This window comes from Homarus americanus, unplaced genomic scaffold, assembly GCF_018991925.1.
Source record: "Homarus americanus isolate GMGI-L3 unplaced genomic scaffold, GMGI_Hamer_2.0 scaffold48220, whole genome shotgun sequence".
Classification (NCBI taxonomy): Eukaryota; Metazoa; Arthropoda; class Malacostraca; order Decapoda; family Nephropidae; genus Homarus; species Homarus americanus.
Window position 1 is genome coordinate 5,149,732 of NW_024755060.1, and position 21,335 is coordinate 5,171,066.

The 21,335-nt window shown below is 46.3% G+C and overlaps 1 long non-coding RNA gene across 1 annotated transcript in view; it reads left to right on the top strand.

Moving 5' to 3' along the window:
- The window catches only part of LOC121856386, a 123,912-nt gene that overhangs the window by 9,677 nt on the left and 92,900 nt on the right, over positions 1 to 21,335 (top strand). The window contains exon 2 of the long non-coding RNA XR_006086961.1: positions 16,959 to 17,138. This is a non-coding gene — a long non-coding RNA (uncharacterized LOC121856386). The remainder of the gene's footprint in view (positions 1 to 16,958; positions 17,139 to 21,335) is intronic.

The window sequence follows — 21,335 nt, forward strand, 5'->3', positions numbered from 1 at the left end:
CCTCCTCCTCACCCCTTCCTCCCTCCACCTTCCTCCCTCACCCTTCTCCCTCACACCCCCTTCCTCCCTCACCTTCCTCCCTCACACACCCCCCTTCCTCCTCACCCCCTCCTCCCCTCCACCCCCCTTCCTCTCCCTCACCTCCTCCCTCACACCCCCTCTTCCTCCCTCACCCCCTCCCTCCCTCCACCCCTTCCTCCCTCACACCTTCCTCCCTCACACCCCTTCCTCCCTCACACCCCCTCCTCCCTCACACCCCCTTCCTCCCTCACACCCCCTCCTCCCTCACACCCCTCCCTCCCTCCACCCCCTCCTCCCTCACACCCCTTCCTCCCTCCACACCCCCTTCCTCCTCACACCCCTTCCTCCTCCACCCCCTTCCTCCCTCACACCCCCCTCCTCCTCACACCCCCTCTTCCTCCTCACCCCTCCTCCCTCCACCCCTTCCTCCTCACACCCCTTCCTCCCCTCACACCCCCTCCTCCCTCACACCCCTTCTTCCCTCCCACCTCCTCCTCCCTCCACCCCCCCTTCCTCCCTCCCACCCCTCCTCCCCTCCACCCCTTCTTCCCTCACACCCCCTCCTCCTCCCTCACACCCCCCCTTTCTCCCTCCACCTTCCTCCTCACCCCTTCCTCCACCACCAAATAAAATAAGGTGTTGTTTTGTTCGTCGTAATGTGTACACAGCTGACAGCCATCCAGCGAAAATTGCATTGTGGGTAGAGGAAATGTTGTTATTATTATCCCATGTTGGTGGAACCACGACTCTTATACCCGTCTCACCATCCCGCTGTGTGAGACTCGGGGAATAGAGATCGTGTGTTTGTTTGTTGTTTATTTGTTGATTTGGAGGTTTGTTTGTTTTGTTTATAATATTGTTTACATGAGACAGGAGATATTGTTGTTTATTTGAGATAGTTTGTGTGTGTGACGATGTATTTGTTTTAGAAGCCAATTTACATGAGAGTAAGAGAGAGACCAATAAGAGGTAGGGACCATGTGGGTATCAGTAGACACATTACATTTCCATAGTACACGACCTTAATAGTTCAGTGTGGCCTCCTCCTCCTCCTCCTCTCCTTTTCATTCCTCGCCTTCATCTTCCTCCTCCCTCGCCCCATCTCTCCTCCTCACCCCCCTATCCTCTCCTTCCTCACTATCCTCCTTCCTCACCCCCTATCCTCTCCTCCTCCACCCCCCTATCCTCCTCCCTCACCCCCTATCCTCTCCTTCCTCCCCCCTATCCTCTCCTCCATCCTCCCTCACCCCCTATCTCCTTCCTCACCCCCTATCCTCTCCTCCCTCACCCCTATCCTCTCCTCCCTCACCCCCTATCCTCTCCTCCCTCACCCCCTATCCTCTCCTCCCTCACCCCCTATCCTCTCCTCTCGCCCCTTCCTCCTTCCTCGCCCTCTTCCTCCCTTCCCTTCCTCCCTCTTCCCTCCTCCGTTACCCTAAAGCGTGTTATTAATGTAAGACATCCTGTCAATAATTTACCTCATAAAGAACGAGGAGAATCTTTACATACACACATACATATATATATATATATATATATATATATATATATATATATATATATATATAATATATATATATATAATAATAATAATAATAATAATAATGGTTGTCCGTTATTTGAGGATGGCCAGCCCAAAGAGCCACCGAGGCGTGAATTTGTTTAAGGTGTTGCTGTCGCCAACACAACAACCACACCCTGCGTGAACAAGCTGCCTGACCCAGTGTCAAGGAATAGTCCGAGAAGACCGGACAACTCGCCAACTGCACTGGCTAACCATTACCCCGGAACACGATTCACAATCGATTAACATCCAGGTCCCCAATTACTGCTGGGTAGACAGAGGCAAATGGCGTTAAGAAACTTGCCCACAGTTTCACACCTGGGTACCTAACTGTGATTACCTATTTCAGTCGATTATTTTGTTTCAACTAAGCAACATAGTAAGTCTCTCCCCTGTTAAACTTACCTGTCTTAAAGATATTTCAGTCTTCCTATTCTCCTTCTTCTCTTTCTCCTCCCTTTCCTTCTTCTTTCTTCCCCTTTCCCCTTCTTGCTCTGTCATTTTAATCACCTCTTCTCCCTTCCCTCCCTCGTTTCTCTCCCCACACACACACACACACACACACACACACACCAAAGCTAAGGGCCCATTGACAAGCCTTCCTCCTCCTTCCTCCCCCTCCCCTCCCCCTCCCCCTCCTCCTCCTCCTCTCTCCTCCTCCTCCTCCTCCTCCTCCTCCTCCTCCTCCTCCCTCCTCTCCTCCTCCTCCTCCTCCTCCTCCTCCCTCCTCCTCCCCCCTCCCTCCTCCTCCCCTCCTCCTCCCCCCCTCCTCCTCCTCTTCTCCCCACCTCCTCCTCTCCTCCTCCTCCTCCTCTCCTCCTCCTCCTCTCCTCCTCCTCCTCTCTCCTCCTCCTCCTCCTCCTCCTCCCTCCTCCTCCCCTCCTCCTCCTCCTCCTCCTTTTCCTCCTCTTCCTTGTAACTCCTCCTGTTCTTCTTCCTTGTAACTCTTCCTCTTCTTCTTGTCACTCCTCTTCCCTGTCATTCTCCTCTTCCTTATAACTCTTATTATTCTTCCTTCTACCTCTTCCTCCTCTTCCTCCTCTTCCTCTTCTACCTCCTGTTCTTCCCTTCTCCCTCCTCCTCTTCCTTCTCTAATTACCCCCCTCATTACATTAACAGTAAGACCATTAGGAAAATACCCTCTTAATGGCTCGGCTCTTAATGGTGTTTTGTCTTACGTTACAACGCACCATTATCACCCTTACAATATCATTATCATCCTCATCACACCATTATCACCAATATGCTGCACATTATCACCCTTACAATATTATCATCCTTACGACACCATTATCACCATTATACTGCACCATTATCACCATTATACTGTACCATTATCACCCTTACAATATCATTATCATCCTCACATCACACCATTATCACAAATATGCTGCACCATTATCACCTTACAATATCATTATCATCCTTACACGACACCATTATCACCCTATGCTGCACCATTATCACCATTATACTGTACCATTATCACCCTTACAATATCATTATCATCCTCACATCACACCATTATCCCAATATGCTGCCATTATCACCCTTACAATATCATTATCATCCTTACACGACACCATTATCACCATTATACTGCACCATTATCACCCTTAACCCACAACACCATTATCATCCTTACACGACACCATTATCACCCTTATACTGCACCATTATCGCCATTATACTGTACCATTATCACCCTTACAACACCATTATCATCGCCCGACACCATTATCACCCTTATACTGCACCATTATCACCATTATACTGCACCATTATCACCCACCACAACACCATTATCATCCTACACGACACCATTATCACCCTTATACTGCCATTATCACCTTATACTGCACCATTATCACCGCTTACAACACCATTATCGCATACTGCGCCATTATCACCATTATGCTGCCTATCACCCTTACAACACCATTATCTCATACACACACCATTATCCATACTGCACCATTATCACCATTATACTGCACCATTATCACCCTTACAACACCATTATCATCCTTACGACACCATTATCACCTATACTACCATTATCACCATATACTCATTATCACCCTTACAACACCATTATCATCCTTACAGACACCATTATCACCCTTATACTGCACCATTATCACCATTATACTGTACCATTATCACCTTTACAACACCATTATCACCAATTTCAACACCATTATCACCTACAATACCATTATCTCCTTATACTCACCACTATCACCCTTACCCACATTATCATCCTTACGACACCATTATCTCCTACAACACCATTATCTTTATACTCCACCATTATCTCAATTATCCACCATTATCATCCTCACACCACGCCATTATCACCCATACAACACCATTATCACCCTTACAGCACCATTATCACCCTTGCATACCCTTATCACCCTACAACACCAAATTATTCACCCATCTCACTATTATCACAATTATGCTGCACCATTATCATCCTCACACCACTCAATTATCACCTTACAACACCATTATCACCCTTACAGCACCATTATCCTTACAGCACCATTATCACCCTTACAACACCATTATCACCCTTACAACACCATTATCACCCTTACAACACCATTATCACCATTATACCATTATCACCTTTATAACACCATTATCACCCCTTACCAGCACCATTATCCCGCCTAACACCATTATCACCCTTACAGCACCATTATCCCCTACAGCACCATTATCACCCTTACAGCACCATTATTACCCCTTACAACACCATTATCACCCTTACAGCACCATTATCACCGCCACAACACCATTATCACCCTTACAACACCATTATCGCCTTACAGCACCATTATCACCCACAGCACTTATCACCCTTGCACCATTATCACCCTCCATTATCACCCTTACAACACCATTATCACCCTTACAGCACCATTATCACCCTTGCAACACCATTATCACCTTACAACACCATTATCCACCCTTACAACACCATTATCACCCATACAACACCATTATCCCCTTATATCTGCACCACTATCCACCCTTACAGCACCATTATCAACCCCATTATTTCCCTATACCATCATCAGAAACTCTAATGAGATTAATGGGGTCGTCCTCAGTACCATTAAGGTCGAGTGTCATTTGGTCGTTAATTAGGCCAAGGTGGAGGGGCGAGGTGGGTCATTATAATAGTGATGATGTGATGGTGTTAAACTTGTTAAATTGGTTGTGTTAAACTTGTTAAATTGGTGGTGTTAGTGTGATTAGTTTGTGGGTGTTTCGTTAGGTGGTGTGGTTGGGGGTGAGGTAGATTGGTGGAGGGGTTTGGTGTGGGTGGTGAGGTAGATTGGTGGAGGTGGGGGGTGAGGTAGATGGTGGAGGTGGGGGTGGGTGAGGTATGGGTGGTGGAGGTGGGGAGGTGGGTGGGGGATGAGGTAGATTGGTGGTGGGGGGTGGGTGTGGGTGGAGGTGGTGGGTGGTGGGGGGTTTGGTGGGTGGGGGGTGGTAGATGGTGGAGGTGGGGGGTGGGTGGGGGGTGAGGTAGGTGGTGGAGGTGGAAGTGGTGTGGGTGGGGGTGGTAGGTGGTGGAGGTTTGGTGTGGGTGAAGTGAGATGGTGGAGGTGGGGGGTGGGTGTGGGTGGGGGTGGTGGGTGGTGGAGGTGGGGAGGGAGTAGGTGTGGGGAGTGAGGCGTTTAGGTTGTTTATTTAGGTCAGTTAGATAAGGTGTGAGTTACCTTGTTTGTTTGTTGTGATTGTTTGCCCGGATCACCTAAATATTATCTTATGATTTATTTCCTCTTATATTTATCTACTCAACTCTAACCTAACCCAAATCTTTAACCTAACTCTAACCTAACCTTTAACGTAAAACTAAATCAACTCTAACCTAACCTAAATCTAACCTAACTCTAACCTAACCTAACGTAAATGTAACCTAACTCTAACCTAACCTAAATCTAACCTAACTCTAACCTAACCTAACGTAAAACTAACCTAACTCTAACCTAACCTAAATCTAACCTAACTCTAACCTAACCTTACCACATCGTTAATAACAACTTGCAGAACAAACAATGCACCTCTGTTTATCCTCCCCTTTCCCCTCTTCCTTTCCTCTCTTCCTCCCTTCCCCCTTCTCTTTCATCTCTCCTCACCCTTTCCCCTACTCCCCCCTTACTCTCTACTCCTCTTCCTCCCCCTTCCTCCCTTCCTCCCTCCTAACCCCCTCCCTCCCCAACCTCCTCCCTTCTCCTCCCTCCCCCCAACCTCCCTCCTTCTCCTCCTCCCTCCCTACGTCAACTGGGGACCTCAATGGGGTTATTTAAGTTGGTGGAGTGATGTACAGGGCCCGTGTTTTGTCTCTCTCTCTCTCTCTCTCTCTCTCTCTCTCTCTCTCTCTCTCTCTCTCTCTCTCTCTCACACACACATACAATATAGTTAAATATAATCATCAATACACCTTTTTCATCCTGTTATTTTGTTCACTTATAAAAGGCTTTTCTTTTTTTTTTGTTCATTGATATAAAAGGTTTATATTTTTAGCGTGTTTGTCTGTACTGTATGTCTGTCCTTTGAAGCTCTCGGCTGAAACCAGAGCGTCACCTGGAACTGAGGGTGTGTTGTTCCGGGTCACACTCTGGGCTCACATGTAAACAGCGACCCGGATATAACTAATTTCTGTCCCGTGTATGTTGTAGTGCGTAACGTAACCTAACCAACACCCAACTTATTTTAATATTACTTGAACTAATCTAATTTAACCTAATCTAGCCTAAAGTAACCTAACCTTAAGTGGCTCGTACTTACCGTTTACGTACGTGTTCTTAAAATAAGTACACGGACGAGGAAAGAGAAGATGGGGGGATCAACGGACCACAGATCACACACACCACGGACCATAAACCACACATCACGGACCACAGATCACACACACCACAGACTACATACCACGGACCATAAACCACACATCACGGACCACGGACGTGACTGATAGCGGAAGTCACCATCATAGTGAGGTAGACAGCAGGTAGTCGCTTCAGGACACACACATACACACACACACACACACATACACACACACATACACACACACACATACGCATACACATACACACACACACACACACACACGCACACACACTATTGATCATGTCTATTTAGTGTGTGTGTGTGTGTGTGCGTAACCTCAGGGTCGCGGTTGATCAGGGAGGATAATTTTAACTGTATCTTGGGTAATTTGGAGGTAATAAGGGGGCTTCTCCCTCGCTCTCCCTGGGGTGATTAAAGGGGGGTTTCTGTCTCCCAGGGGTGATTAAGGGGGTTCTGTCTCTCCCTGGGGGTGATTAACGGGGTTGTCTCCCTGGGGTGATTAAGGGGGCTTCTGTCTCTTCCAGGGGTGATTAAGGGGGGTTTCTGTCTCGGGTGATAAGGTGGCTTCTGTCTCTTCCAGGGGTGATTAAGGGGGGTTTCTGTCTCAGGGGTGATAAGGTGGCTTCTCTCTCCCTGGGGGTGATAAGGATTCTCATTGGGGCTGTGTGGTTCTCCCTGGAGAGGTGGAAGTTCTCTCTGGTTCAAGGTGGGTTCTCCTTGGTCTCTGGGTTCTCCCTACAGGTCCGAGTTCTCCCAGGAGCCACCAACTCTCTCCGTCAGCTAAATCATTTCCAGCGAGAAATATATTTTACGTAAATGATATTGAAGTCTGGGAGTGAGATGCTGACACTACCGGGAGATAGAGACTGGGAGGCGGCGACCGGGGGACAGATACTGGGAGGCGGAGACCGGGTTTGATCCCCAGGCAGGGTGAAACTATGGGCAGGTTTCTTTACGCCATTTGCCTCTTGTCTACCCAGCAGTAATTGGGGACCTGGATGTTAATCGATTTGCGGATCGTGTTCCGGGGTAATGGTTAGCCAGTGCAGTTGGCGAGTTGTCCGGTCTTCTCGGACTATTCCTTGACACTGGGTCATGCAGCGGGTTGTTGTGTTGGCGACAGCTTCTACACCTTAAACATATTCAGCCCTAGGTGGCCCTTGGCCCGCCATCCTCGTTACACGAGGGGCAACCATTATAACTATAGTTAATTATGTGTGACAGGTGTATATCTAATTGTGTATGACAGGTACAGTAGCTAAAACAACTATGTGTGCATACTTTGTGGTAAACAATATGAGACCATGGACGATAAATATTGGTATACGAGGGCTGTCACTAGTCACACGTAAAATTTTGGAGCATATCGACCCCACCTGCACAGATAGTTGTTTTAGCTACTGTACAAGGCAGAGGTCCAGGTACTCGTGTTTGTATAATCAAGGTTATAAATTGAATCAGCGAGACAGTCAACGTTCTTACCTGGCCATTAAGATATACAATGGTAAAAGTTCATATACAATCACCTGTTTATTTATTTACTGCCGACGAAACTTATTGTCAATAGTGTGTAATTTATTTACCAGACAGACAGACAGAGTAATTTACTGTTGTTTAAAGTTTATTATATTCTTGGTTGAAAATTGTTTTGCGCTCTGTAATTTCAACTTTTTTTTTTTTCATCGGTCACAAAAAATCATTATTCGTTTATCAGATTAAATGTTGTTTATTTTTGTTTACTATTGACATTTCTTTTGTAAATTGTGCTGACCAATCATATTGAAAAGCGTCTGTGTTTGAATTTGGCGGGAGGTCGAATCAGCCAATCAGAACACACATTGTGGTGATGTAACTTTTAGACGAAATATCAACACTTTTAATTGGTGTATTTCTGGCCAGTCACGTTAATAGGACTAATTGGAAACTTGTTCATCTCTCTCTCTCTCTCTCTGTATGTCCGAAGGCCACAGCTAGAGGTCAGTAAAGTCATTCGAATCATAACTGACACACACTTCTACTACTACTTTGCTGTCACTCGGAATCGAGTATGACGATCATCCAGCTATGATACACTGGTAAGAGTTATTAGGGATGTCACCTAGGTTAGTGAGTTTTGAGGTGACTAAAGAGGCCGATATGGGACCGGCAAAGTCGTTCACAGATGTTGCACATGTGGAGGGCGCCATCTACTGCGGGAGGGCGGTGATAGCGTCTTAGAGGCGTTGGCGCTTGTCTGCCTCGGTTTGCAGTCGGGCTAACTCGAAAGCATTGACACCTTCTCGTGCGGTACACCTCCAAGCGTTACGGTGTGGAGTGACCGTCTCCCAGGTGAGGGGGTCGATTTGGCACTTTTTCAGGTTTGTCTTAAGACTATCCTTATACCTTTTTAATTACCCGCCGGCGTTACGTTTACTATTCGTTAGGTAACTGTAAAGTAGCTGCTTTGGCAGTCTACTGTCGTCCATGCGGGTAACATGGCCAGTCCAGTGTAGTTGTTCATGGATTATGGTAGCCTCGTTGCTCCTACAGTTAGTGTCAGCAAAAAATACTGGCATTTGTCCTCTTGTCTTCCCAGCGAACTCGGATGGAACGTAGACTACGTTGGTGAAAGTTTTCAAGTGCCTTGAGATGGCTCCTGTATGTGACCCATGTCTCACTGCCATATAACAGGGTGGGGAGGACCACTGCTCGATATACGTGCAGCTTTGTAGATAATTTCAGCTCCTTACAGCTGAAGACACGATTTCGGAGTCTGCGGTGGTGGACAGGTGGGAGCCGAGAAACCGAAAGTGGGCAACATTAGAGAGGGTAGTACCGTTAAGCTGGATGGATGGTGGAGATGTGACTAAACCAGGGGCAGGATGAAAGAGAATCAGAGTCTTACGTACATGCACCTCAAGGCCGAAGTGTGCATATGCGTCTGCGTAGGTGTTCAAGATCTCTTGTAGGTCGTGTTCAGTGTAAGCAACAAGGGTGAGGTCGTCTGCATACTGAAGTTCAGTAATGGAAGCTGCCAACACCTTTGTTCTTGCCTGGAGTCGTTTTATGTTGGAAAGACCCCCATTCACCCGGTACTCAATTGTTCACCCCGCTGGCTAAATTGGCACTGGCACGAATAAAGAAGGCAGTCAAGAAGATGGAAAAGAGAATTGGTGCCAGTACACACCCTTGTTTAACCCCTGTTTGTATGGGAAGAACTCTGCCTGGGTGATGTTGTGCAGGACACTGCTGTTCATGCCATCGTGGAGTTGCCTCACAATGGCGTTGAATTTTGGTAGGCAGCCAAAACGGCTGAGGGGGACCCACCGAATTACCCAAAAGTACCGAAAAGTATATTAAATCAGGGTAAAATCTTAACGAATATCTGTTATACATACACAAAATATGTCTAATAATATTTTTAGTGTAATTTTGTAAAAATAATTTGTAAGATGAAATAATAAACAGCGAAAACTTTCAGTATTGGCGAACGCTAAATTCCAAAGAGTTCGTGAACAAGGGAGATAACTCAGATCCATCGTGATGCACTTCGCTAACCTAACCTAACCTAACCTAACCTAACCTAACCTAACCTAACCTAACGAAAAGTAAATCCTACGGCTATGTTAAGTACCCCAAAGTAACAGAAACATCCGTAATTATATCTCCATTTTGGATAGGTGACTTTGGAATTTAGCATTTTTCGCTGTTTATTATTTCATTATTTTGACTACATTTCAATGAAAACATTATTAATCAGGTTTTATTGATGTAAAACATATATTCGTTAAGATTTTACCCTGATTTAATATACTTTTGGGTACATTTGGGTACTTTTGGGTAATTCGTTGGACCGGGCTGAGGGTCCACCAGAGGGCTTCCCTGTTGACCAAGTCGAAGGCCTTGATTAGGTCGATGAAAGCCATGTACAGGTCACGACGCGTTCTCTGCACCTTTCCTGTATCTGGCGGGCATCAAAGATCATGTCAGTGGTGCCACGTGATGGTCTAAAACCACATTGAGATTCTGGGAGGAAGTGTTCCGCCTCAGGAAGAAGTCTGTTTAGGAGGACCCGGGCGATAATCTCAGCGATAATCTTGCCAGCTAGGGAGAGCAGCGAGATCGCACAGTAGTCGCCACAGTCTGATCTGTCTCCTTTGTTCTTATAAATATTGACAATGGAGGCGTCTTTAAGAGCTTGGCGGATTTTCTCCTTTTCCCATATATTCTCCAGGAGAGAGTGGAGACGGCTGGTAAGCAGAGGTTCTCCTGCTTTATACACCTCGGCTGGGATTCCATCAGGCTCTGAGGCTTTGTTATTTTTCTTCTGTTTGATGGCAGTAGCTTCCTCATCCAGGGATGGAGGATAGCTAAGGTGGGTCAGCTTTGGATGCTGAGGGACCTGCTGGGTAGTCAGGACATCCACACCGGTATTTCGGTTGAGCAATGAATGGTAGTGCTCTTTCCAGCGCTGAAGGATGCCTTCATCGTCTTTAATTATGAGGTTACCGTCAGATGAGCGGAGGGGGGCTGTGCCACGAATGACTGGCCCATAAAATGTTTTAGTGGATATGAAAAATTCGCCCATCTTGTGCTGATATGCATGTTTTTGTGCTTCACATCATGAATCACATGCTTTAATTTTAAGCCGCTTTCTTCTTGCGGAAGGTATCAGCTTTGGTTCGAGATTGAGGGTTGTTCTGCCAGTCACTAAAAGCAGCATGTTTATCATCGATGAATACTTTGATTGCCGGGTCATTTTCATCAAACCAGTCTGGTGTATTCTTTTGATCTGGCCGAGGGTCTCTGCAGGTCTTCGTCATAACAGTATTAAGAGTATCCCATTCGGCACTGGGATTCACGTTGTTTGCTGTTGGGTTGTTTATAAGCCGATGTTCGAGCTACTCTCCGAAAGCATGTGCTACCTCTGGATCCCCCAGACGCTTAGTATTAGAACCTTTTCTGGAGGCTTGCTGCCTTCGCGTTTTGCGGCGACATGAAGTGAGAGCTTGTATCTGACAAGTCGATGATCAGTGTCTTGAGCCAGGCATGGCACAGGTGATGAGGACATCTCGGCGATCTCCTCTGACAGTGATGTAGTCAATGAGATGCCAGTGTTTGGATTGTGGGTGTTGCCACAAACCCTTGAACTTGTCGGCCTGCTTAAACAAGGTATTGGTGATAGTGAGGTTGTGTGCAGCACACTTGCTGAGGGGGAGTAGGCCATTTGGGATTACGTGTCTCCCTATGGTTCCCTGCCAAATGTTAGCATCTCTGCCAACTCTGGCATTAAATTTGCCAAGGAGCACAACCTTGTCTTCTCTGGGGATAGAGGTTAGCACTCTGTTGAGGTCGGCATAAAAGGCCTCCTTGATGTCATCCTCTGCATCCAGTGTTGGGGCGTATGCACTGATGAAGAAGGCATGACTTGAGTGATTCAGTGGGACTCTAAGCATCATGAGGCGCTCGTTGATCCCAATAGCCATTTCATTTAGCCTGTGTGGGATGCGTTGGCGGATGTCAAAACCAACTCCATAAATGCGGTTTCCCTCTGCAGCAAGCTTACCCTTCTAGAAGGTGTAGCCAGACCCCCGTTCTGTGAGTTGGCCCCCATCTGGGAGCCGGGACTCACTGATGGCTGCTATGTCGGTGTTATACTTAGCCAGCCCTTTTGCCACAAGGGCAGTTCTTTTCTCAGGATGCTCATTTGTGCCAGTATCCAGAAGGGTCCTGACATTCCATGCAGCGACCATAAGAGGTTGTATGGTTTGTTTTTGTTTGGATCTGTGATTTTGGTTATGTTTTCGACTGCATAAGGATAACCTTACTGGGTGCAGTTGTCCAGTCAGGTTGGGTTTTAGGCAGGTTATGTTTAGGGCACCTTTTCTAGCCCCCTCCCCATGTGGGGTGAGCAGAGTGGCTCCCCGAAAGGGCTGCTCAGTCGCACCGACAGGACCTGATTGCACTGCTGCCTAGATCCCAGTGCATAAACGACCATCTTATCTGTGCTGCCCATATGCAGAGTTGTGACTAGAGATTCCTGCCAGTTATCTCTGCCTGTCCCCGTCGCCATCGGACTTTTGGGGGTATAGGGGTTTTGATAATGACAAGAGGTACGATGAACTGGATGATGGCTGCGCATGAGTTGATTTATGCGGTGAGGCAGGAGCACAGGCTGCAACCACACATCTTGGCTCTCCTTTTTCCTGATCCAGTGGTGCAAGTGTTGCAACGACTGTGGAGAAGGAGAGTCGCAATGGACTGCTGATAGCCCAGTTTGTTGGGTTTCGCCTTAGTAGCCTGTCCATCAAACATTGCCTTCGTCCGCCAGTGTAGTCGTTGGGTTTCCATGGTGGTCACCTCTTTTGCCTATACCACCATTGGGGTCTTGTTCGAGGTCTGTAAGCATGTCTGCCTGATGCGGTCCCCGCAGATTTTTCGTTTTGGGGGTTTACTCCCGTAGCCTTATACCTGCCAAGGTTAATCCACAAGGCAGCGGGGCGGTGGTTGGTAGGCGCCAAGACGTGTCCACATGCCATTGGGCCTATGCGCCATCCCTCTGGGGCCCACTGCTACTCCGAGATCCCTTGCTAATCTAGCCTGTGCCCACGAGGCACCCAGTTACTGTGTGTTTCCTTGAAGAGGCACAGCAGAAGTCTTGATGGTGAGAAGGCTGTGTACTGGCAGGGGAAGACTCATGCAAATTGCTTCCCTGTTCGCCACGAGGGCTAGCCAGCGGCGGCAGCTGAAAGCAAGAGGGAGCAAGCAGTGCTTGCACCTTAACACTAACATAATGCTGCCACTCTAGACGCACTTCACCACCCTGTGTGTGGCTACACACACACACACACACACTCTCACTCACTCACTGTATTTCAAACTTAGACACCCCCAATTTATTTCACCTGAAGATTAGATACCCTAGCTGGGGTGTTTAATCTTCACGTTAAATAAGCTGGGGCGTTTAATATCCAATTTAAATGAGCTTGAGTGCTTAAAGGTGAAATAAGCTGCCATATTTAATCTTCAGGTAACATAAACCAGGGTGTCTAATCTTCAGGTGATCGTGATACCGTGACGAGCATATTTGAGGGGGATCAAGTTGGGTTCTCGTATGTTGACCTAGAAGACTAAATATAGACCCTCCCTTCCTCCCTCCCCTCTTCCCTCCCTTCCTCCTTTTCCCTCGTTCCCTCCTTCCCTCTCATATTCTTCCCCTCCTCTACCCTCCTCCTCCCCATTTCTTGTCCTCCCTCCCACTCCCCCCCGTCGAGTTTCCAATTACGGATAGGCAGTTGAGTTCATTATTAACAGATGGATAGATGTAAGTGTGAGCGGATAGTTATGAGTGTGTGAGTGGATAGGTTTTGACTCATGGGTGAGAGAGAGAGAGAGTAATAAACATGTGAATAATTAATGGCAACAGGAAATGAGAGAGACGTGAGAGATAAAGAGGGTGATATGAACACTGATAGGAGGGATGTGTCTCATTTGTGTGAGGGAGAGATGAGGGTGAGATAGTAAGAGACGAGGGGAAGGGGCACTGAGAGATAAGGGAGAGGCACTGAGAGATAAGGCAGAGGCACTGAGAGATAAGGGAGAGGCACTGAAAGATAAGGGAGAGGCACTGAGAGATAAGGGAGGGGCACTGAGAGATAAGGAGAGGCACTGAGAGATAAGGAGAGGCACTGAAGGGAGAGGCACTGAGAAATAAGGGAGAGGCACTGAGAGATAAGGGAGGGGAGAGTGATAAGGAGAGGCACTGAGAGATAAGGGAGAGGCACTGAGAGATGGAGAGGCACTGAGTGATAAGGAGAGGCACGAGAGATAAGGGAGAGGCACTGAGATAGAGGGAGATAAGAGGCACTGAGATAAGGGAGAGGCACTGAGAGATTGAGAGAAGGGAGAGGCACTGAGAGATAAGGGAGAGGCACTGAGAGATGAGGGAGAGGCACTGAGAGATAAGGAGAGGCACTGAGAGATGAGGGAGAGGCACTGAGAGATAAGGGAGAGGCAGAGGGAGAGGCACTGATAAGAGAGCACTGAGAGAGATAAGGGAGAGGCACTGAGAGATAAGGAGAGGCACTGGAGAGGCAGGAGAGGCACTGAGAGATAAGGGAGAGGCACTGAGAGATAAGGGAGAGGCACTGAGAGATAAGGGGAGGCACTGAGAGATAAGGAGAGGCACTGAGAGATAAGGAGAGGCACTGAGAGATAAGGGAGAGGCACTGAGAGATAAGGAGGGGCACTGAGAGATAAGGGAGAGGCACTGAGAGATAAGGAGAGGCACTGAGAGATAAGGAGAGGCACTGAGAGATAAGGGAGACGAACCGAGAGTCGAAGGAAAGACATTGGGAGATAGGGAGGGTCGAAGAAGGGACTGGGAGATAATGAGAGATGGAGATAGTGAGGGACATGGGAGAGACATTTGGGAGGTAGGGGGGGAGAGACGAAGTAGGGATTGGGAGATAATGAGAGAAGAGACGGTGAGAGACATTTGCCAGTGAGGTAGAGACAATTTGTTCATTATTTCCCAAACATCTTAATTATTTTTCCCAACAAAATAATTTAAATATTTTGTTTTTATTGTCATGTTATTATTAAATCACATCAAATGCCTCCGTTATTTACGTAATTAATATTTGTTATTTTTTTTTGTCATCAATTAACACTGAAGAAGATGAGATAAAAAGTAATTGGAGGAGGAAGATAATTGATGAGGTGAAGGGTGGATAAGGTCGTCATGAAAGGGTGGGTGGGATAATGTCATAATTAGGGTGGTTAATGATGCAGGGAGGGATGTATGGTAGTTGTATGGTTGGTATTAGGTGGTATTTTTCCTCTCCTCTCCTCTCCTCTCCTCTCCTATGCTTCAGCACATAGAGGATAATCAAGTGTGTCAGATGCATATAATTAAACTTAAATCCTTTTTTTTTTACTAGGACAGCCTCCACTTTCCCTCTCATGATTCATTACGTTTAGAATATAATCAAATAAGTCGTAATATAGATTGATTTATTTTTCCCAGGAGAGCCTCGACCCCTCCTTGTGGTGCATTAAATTGAAGATCAAGGAAAGTGTGTGTTGATAAATGTGATGAAAGTCTGAGCATCTTGTTTTTACTAGGAGAGCCTCCACTTTCTCCCTTACTGTGCAGCAAGTTGAGAGTCCAGATAAGTAGCTCACAATACACGAGGGGAAGTGCAAGTCCTTTTGAAAAGTTAATTTATGTATTCATGGAAGACGAAGCAGACGAAGAGGGGGAGGGGGAGGGAGGCGGGGTTTGGCGACTGAGTTCTCCCATTGGACACGTTTTGGAGTCACTGATGAATATTACATTAGGTGAGACGTTGAGATGGGTAGTGATGAGGGTCGTTTTATGGTTGTGTTTCTTGAGGTCACATGTGTTCCAGAGGGTCGTTTTGGTGTGTTTCTGGAGGTCACATGTGTTCCAGAGGTGTCGTTTTGGTGTGTTTCTGGGGGTCGTTTTCTTGTTTTTCTGGAGTTCACATGTGTTCCAGAGGTGTCGTTTTGTCGTGTTTCTTGGGGTCACATGTGTTCCAGAGGGTCGTTTTTTGTGTTTCTGGAGTTCACATGTGTTCCTGAGGTGTCGTTTTGTCGTGTTTCCTGGGGTCATATGTGTTCCAGAGGGTCGTATTGTGTTTGTGGTCGTGTTTCTTGGGATGGATGAGAAAGAGGATGAAGGAGAGGGAAAGGGTGGATGAAGAGGAAAAGGGGGTGGAGGGAGAGGAGGTGGGTGGATGCAAAAGGTTCGAATCCGTGGTGTAAAGGTTCAACTATATAATGATTAATACTCAACGATGTTTCATGTACTGGGTTCGAAGCTATGGAGTTAAAGTGATAAGTTTTACCAATGTTTCAAATCTCGGGTTCGAATCAGGGACTCAATAAACCCTATTTTTAGCGAAACAGACAAGTACAGAGACTGTGGCTGTTCGTATCTCAAAAAAGGATTCGGGTTTCGAACTCAAAAAGTCTCGTTCATTAAATCGCCATCGAAACTGGAGGAATAGGAGTTGATTTAGCTTAAGACATGGGAATAATCCACAAAATGGCGTCATATATGTACCGAAAATGGGAATAATCCACAAAATGGCGTCATATATGAACCGAAATGGGATTAATCCACAAAATGGCGTCATAAATGTACCGAATATGGGAATAATCCACAAAATGGCGTCATATATGTAATTACTCAAACCACAAAAATCAACGTAGGTCCTTTTGTGCATCCGAACCCCCAGTGTTATTAGTTAATAGGACAGACATACATACTTCAGTCTCTATAGGAACCCTTTCTAAGGATCCCGTCAGAAGGTCCTATTATACGGGTATCCTTTTGTGTGTCTCCTTAGTCCTTTATACGTAGATGGTGTGTTTGTGGTGGTCCCTATTGTATGTATGGGCTCTCTCTCATGTATTTACTTCTTCCTCTTCTTCTTCTGTTATTTTTGTTATTATTATCATCACTAACACACCTCGTCTCCCCCACCACCAGCTGGACGCCATCTTGGGAGAGCTTGGATCACCAGCTGACAGTGACATCCACGACAACCAACTTCTCGACCGATCCACCGAGGACGAGGAGGAACTCAAGATGGCGGACGACGATGACCTCCTTGATGACGATGAAGATGACGTGGACTTCTCAGAGGAGCAAATGTACCGTGGCCATAGAGTGAGTACTGTACGTTGATTGGTGGGTTAGTTCGTGCTATGTGTTGATTGGTGGGTTAGTACATTGCTGTGTGTGTTGATTGGTGGGTTAGTACATTGCTGTGTGTGTTGATTGGTGGGTTAGTACATTGCTGTGTGTGTTGATTGGTGGGTTAGTACGTGCTGTGTTGATTGTGGGTTAGTGCTGTGTTGATTGGTGGGTTAGTACGTGCTATGTGTTGATTGTGGGTTAGTACGTGCTGTGTGTTGATTGGTGGGTTAGTACGTGCTGGGTGTTGATTGGTGGGTTTAGTACGTGCTGTGTGTTGATTGGTGGGTTAGTACGTGCTGTGTGTTGATTGGTGGGTTAGTACGTGCTGTGTGTTGATTGGTGGGTTAGTACGTGTTGTGTGTTGATTGGTGGGTTAGTACGTGCTGGGTGTTGATTGGTGGGTTTAGTACGTGCTGTGTGTTGGTTGGTGGGTGAGTAGACCACCAATCATCACATGCAAAACAATCTAACCTAACCTAACCAAACCAAAATAAACCAAATCCACAGTTGTCGTATAAAGAATTTCGATTCCTTGTCTTGGTGCTCTTTCTATAATCCCATTACGAGAATCGAATCCCTTTAAAGATAGAATCCAGTCGGACTTTCGATATCCTACTCACTTTCATGTCCTTTATAGCTCTCAATTGAATCACCATTTAGCCTCGGGAGCTTCAGGAGGTCAATCAGATTTCTCGACCTGTTCTTAGAAGTTGAGCGGACCTGTTAGTCTCCTGAGAGTATAAAGAGTCTCCCAAGTCATTACTGAAAACTGACGGGGAGAAATGAAGTGACGTTTTTTAGCGAAGTTAGTCCTAGGATGGTGGTAGGTGAGGTAAAGAAAACGGTCAGGTGGTTTTGGGGGAGGGAAGTTGACCACAGAAACGGAGGGGTGTAAATGAATTCTAGTGTGTGATGACGTTGTGTGATGATCCTCAGAGTGTCATGACGTTGTGTGATGTCTCGGTGTGTCGGCGTTGTGATGTCCTGAGTGTGTGATGATCCTCGAGTGTGTCATGACGTTGTGTGAGTCCTCGAGTGTGTGTCGGCGTTATGTGATGTTCTCAGTGTGTGATGATCCTCGAGTGTGTGATGACGTTGTGTGATGATCCTCGAGTGTGTGTCGGCGTTGTGTGATGATCCTCAGGTGTGTGATGATCCTCGAGTGTGTGATGACGTTGTGATCCTCGAGTGTGTGTGTGATGATCCTCGAGTGTGTGATGACGTGTGATGTCCTCCGAGTGTGTGATGTCGTTGTGTGATGATCCCCGAGTGTGTGATGACGTTGTGATGTCCTTGAGTGTGTGATGATCCTCTAGTGTGTGATGACGTGTGATGATCCTCCGGTGTGATGACGTTGTGTGATGATCCTCGAGTGCGTGATGACGTGTGATGATCCTCGAGTGTGTGATGACGTTGTGATCCTCGAGTGTGTGATGACGTGTGATGATCCTGAGTGTAATGACGTATGATGATCCTCGAGTGTGTGATGACGTTGTGTGATGAAGTTGTGTGATGATCCTCGAGTGTGTGATGACGTGTGATGATCCTCGTGTGTGTGATGACGTTGTGTGATGATCCTCGAGTGTGTGATTACGTGTGATGATCCTCGAGTGTGTGACGTGTGTGATGTCCTCAGTGTGACGGCATTGTGTGATGTCCTCGAGTGTGTGACAGCGTTGTGTGATGTCCTCAGGTGTGCGACGCATTGTGTGATGTCCTCAGTGTGTGACGGCGTTGTGTGATCCTAGAGTATGTGACAGCGTTATGTAATGTCCTAGAGTGCGTGAGCGCTATAATCCTAGAGGTTGTGACGGCGTTATAATGTCCTAAGTATGTAGTTATGTCCTAGAGGTTGTGGCGGCGTTATGTAATGTCCTAGAGTGTGTGACGGCGTTATGTAATGTCCTAGAGTGTGTGACGGCGTTATGTAATGTCCTAGAGTGTGTGACGGCGTTATGTAATGTCCTCGAGTGTGTGACGGCGTTATGTAATGTCCTAGAGTGTGTGACGGCGTTATGTAATATCCTCAAGTGTGTGTGACGGCATTGAGTGTGTGTCGGTGGGTCAAAAACTCAAACGGGCGAATTATTATAAGAATAGACGAGTTACCCCTCCCAAAATTCCCTCCGCCATCTTACCCATTTTCTATGATAATATTTTTTTTAGTCCAGAGAAAACGTTATTTCCACTCATCTATATTTAAGCGTAGAGTAAATAGCGTTCGATTCTGACCTTATAGCGTGGAATATTTTACTAGTGGTATTGAATCGTCACTACAAAGAATATAATACGTATTTTTATTATTTTCTTACATATGTTATGATTCTGTAGGTATTTTATTGAGGTAAATAATGGCTTTTCTGTTTTTGTAGTTGAGGGAAAATGTATGGAGCTTAATTACTGTCTGTTTGTGTTTGTTAATTTTTGTGTTTCTTTTTTTGTGTTTGGTTTTCTATTTTTAGCCCTTTTGACGCCAGGGCAGTCATGAAGGGGTGGGGTTGTGTGTACGGTGTGTGTATTTCTATGTATGTATGCATGTATGTATGTGTGTATACAGTATCTAAAGGGAACAATAACAAGACGGTATTAACATAGGATCCTTGGAGACTAGCGCGCGCGCGCGCGCGCGCGCGTGTGTGTGTGTGTGTGTGTGTGTGTGTGTGTGTGTGTGTGTGTGTGTGTGTGTGTGTGTGTTAGGAAATAGATGATAAATGGATGCAATGAGTTAGTGGACGAGAACTGGCGAGGACAATGGATGAATGGATGTTTATTAGAATGGTGGTTGGATGTATAGGATGTTTACTGAACTCTAGCTCGTTGGATGGATGATTATTTAATAGTTGTTGAAGTGGATGATTGTAGAAAGAGAGAGAGAGAGAGAGTCACATTAACCTTTGCTTGACATGATTCTTATTACGTCATGTTGGAGGGAAATGAGAGGAGAGAGGGGGAAGGAGAAGAGAGGGAAGAGAGGAGAAGAGGGAGTGAGAAGGAGAGAGGGGACGGGAGGAGTGGAGAATGACGGGGGAGGGGAGAAGAAGAGGGTGGGGGGGGGAAGAGAGAGGCAGTGATAACGGACGTACACAAAGGAAGACAAACAGAGTGTAAAGAAAGACAAGTGTTTACGAAAGAGGGGAGATGTGAAGGTGATAAAGAATGATGAAAAATGTGGGAGGGAATAGGTGGCTGGGGGAGTGAAAGGGTGAACAGGGTGTGAAAGGAGGAGAAAGAGAGAGAGAGAGAGAGCGACAGACAAGAGAGAGCGAGCGACAGACAAGAGAGAGACAGACATGGAATTGAATCTTGGTACACTCAACTGCTAGTTTATCGTGCACTCCCAAACCATTAAGTCAATATCACCGCCAAAATTAATTACATAATTTGAGGTCATAAAGGGTCATTATCATACACACATTGAGTATTTTTTGTGTATTTTTGAGTATTGTTGAGTATTTTTTGTGTATTTTCCGTATATAGTGAAAATTTTTTACAATAGTGGTTTAGTTATATGTATGATATCACATGAAGATTACATATCCAAGCTTAGGTTAGGTTAGGTTTGGTTTTCTCGTGTTAGAAAACATGAAATGAGATGAAAGATTGAGAGAAAACGGATAAAGTAATAGACGAGATAAAATAGGCGTTAGTAATTGGTTAAGAGGAGAGCCGTGACGCTTGACAGGTGTAACGTGATTAAGGTGAAATAGGTAAATAGTGTTAGGTGTTGAGTCTTCCTTTACTGGTGACGCAGGTGAGAGAGAGGGAGGGGGTGGGGCAGAGGAAGAGAGAGAGGGAGGTGGTGGGACAAGAAGAGGGAGAGAGGGGGGAGGAGATAGAGGGAAAGAGGCGGGGGGCTTGTGCTGTCAAAAAAATTGATGAGTCGACAAATAACAAGATGGACCCTTCAATGTTGCCTTTTGTATCAAGTGGGGAGGGGGAGATGGAGGAGGAGGGAAGTGGAGGGGAGGGGGAGATAGAGTTAGAGGAAGGGGGAAGGAGATGGAGGAAGGGGAAGGGAGGAGTTTTTTTTTAGTTTAACAAATTTATTGGCAAAGCTTGTAGTACAGTTTGCCTATTCTGAGTAATTCAGTCAGGTCTTGACACTGAGGGTGGCATCACTGTTCACTGCCACGCAGGACAGAGGTTCATACACAAATAAATACATCG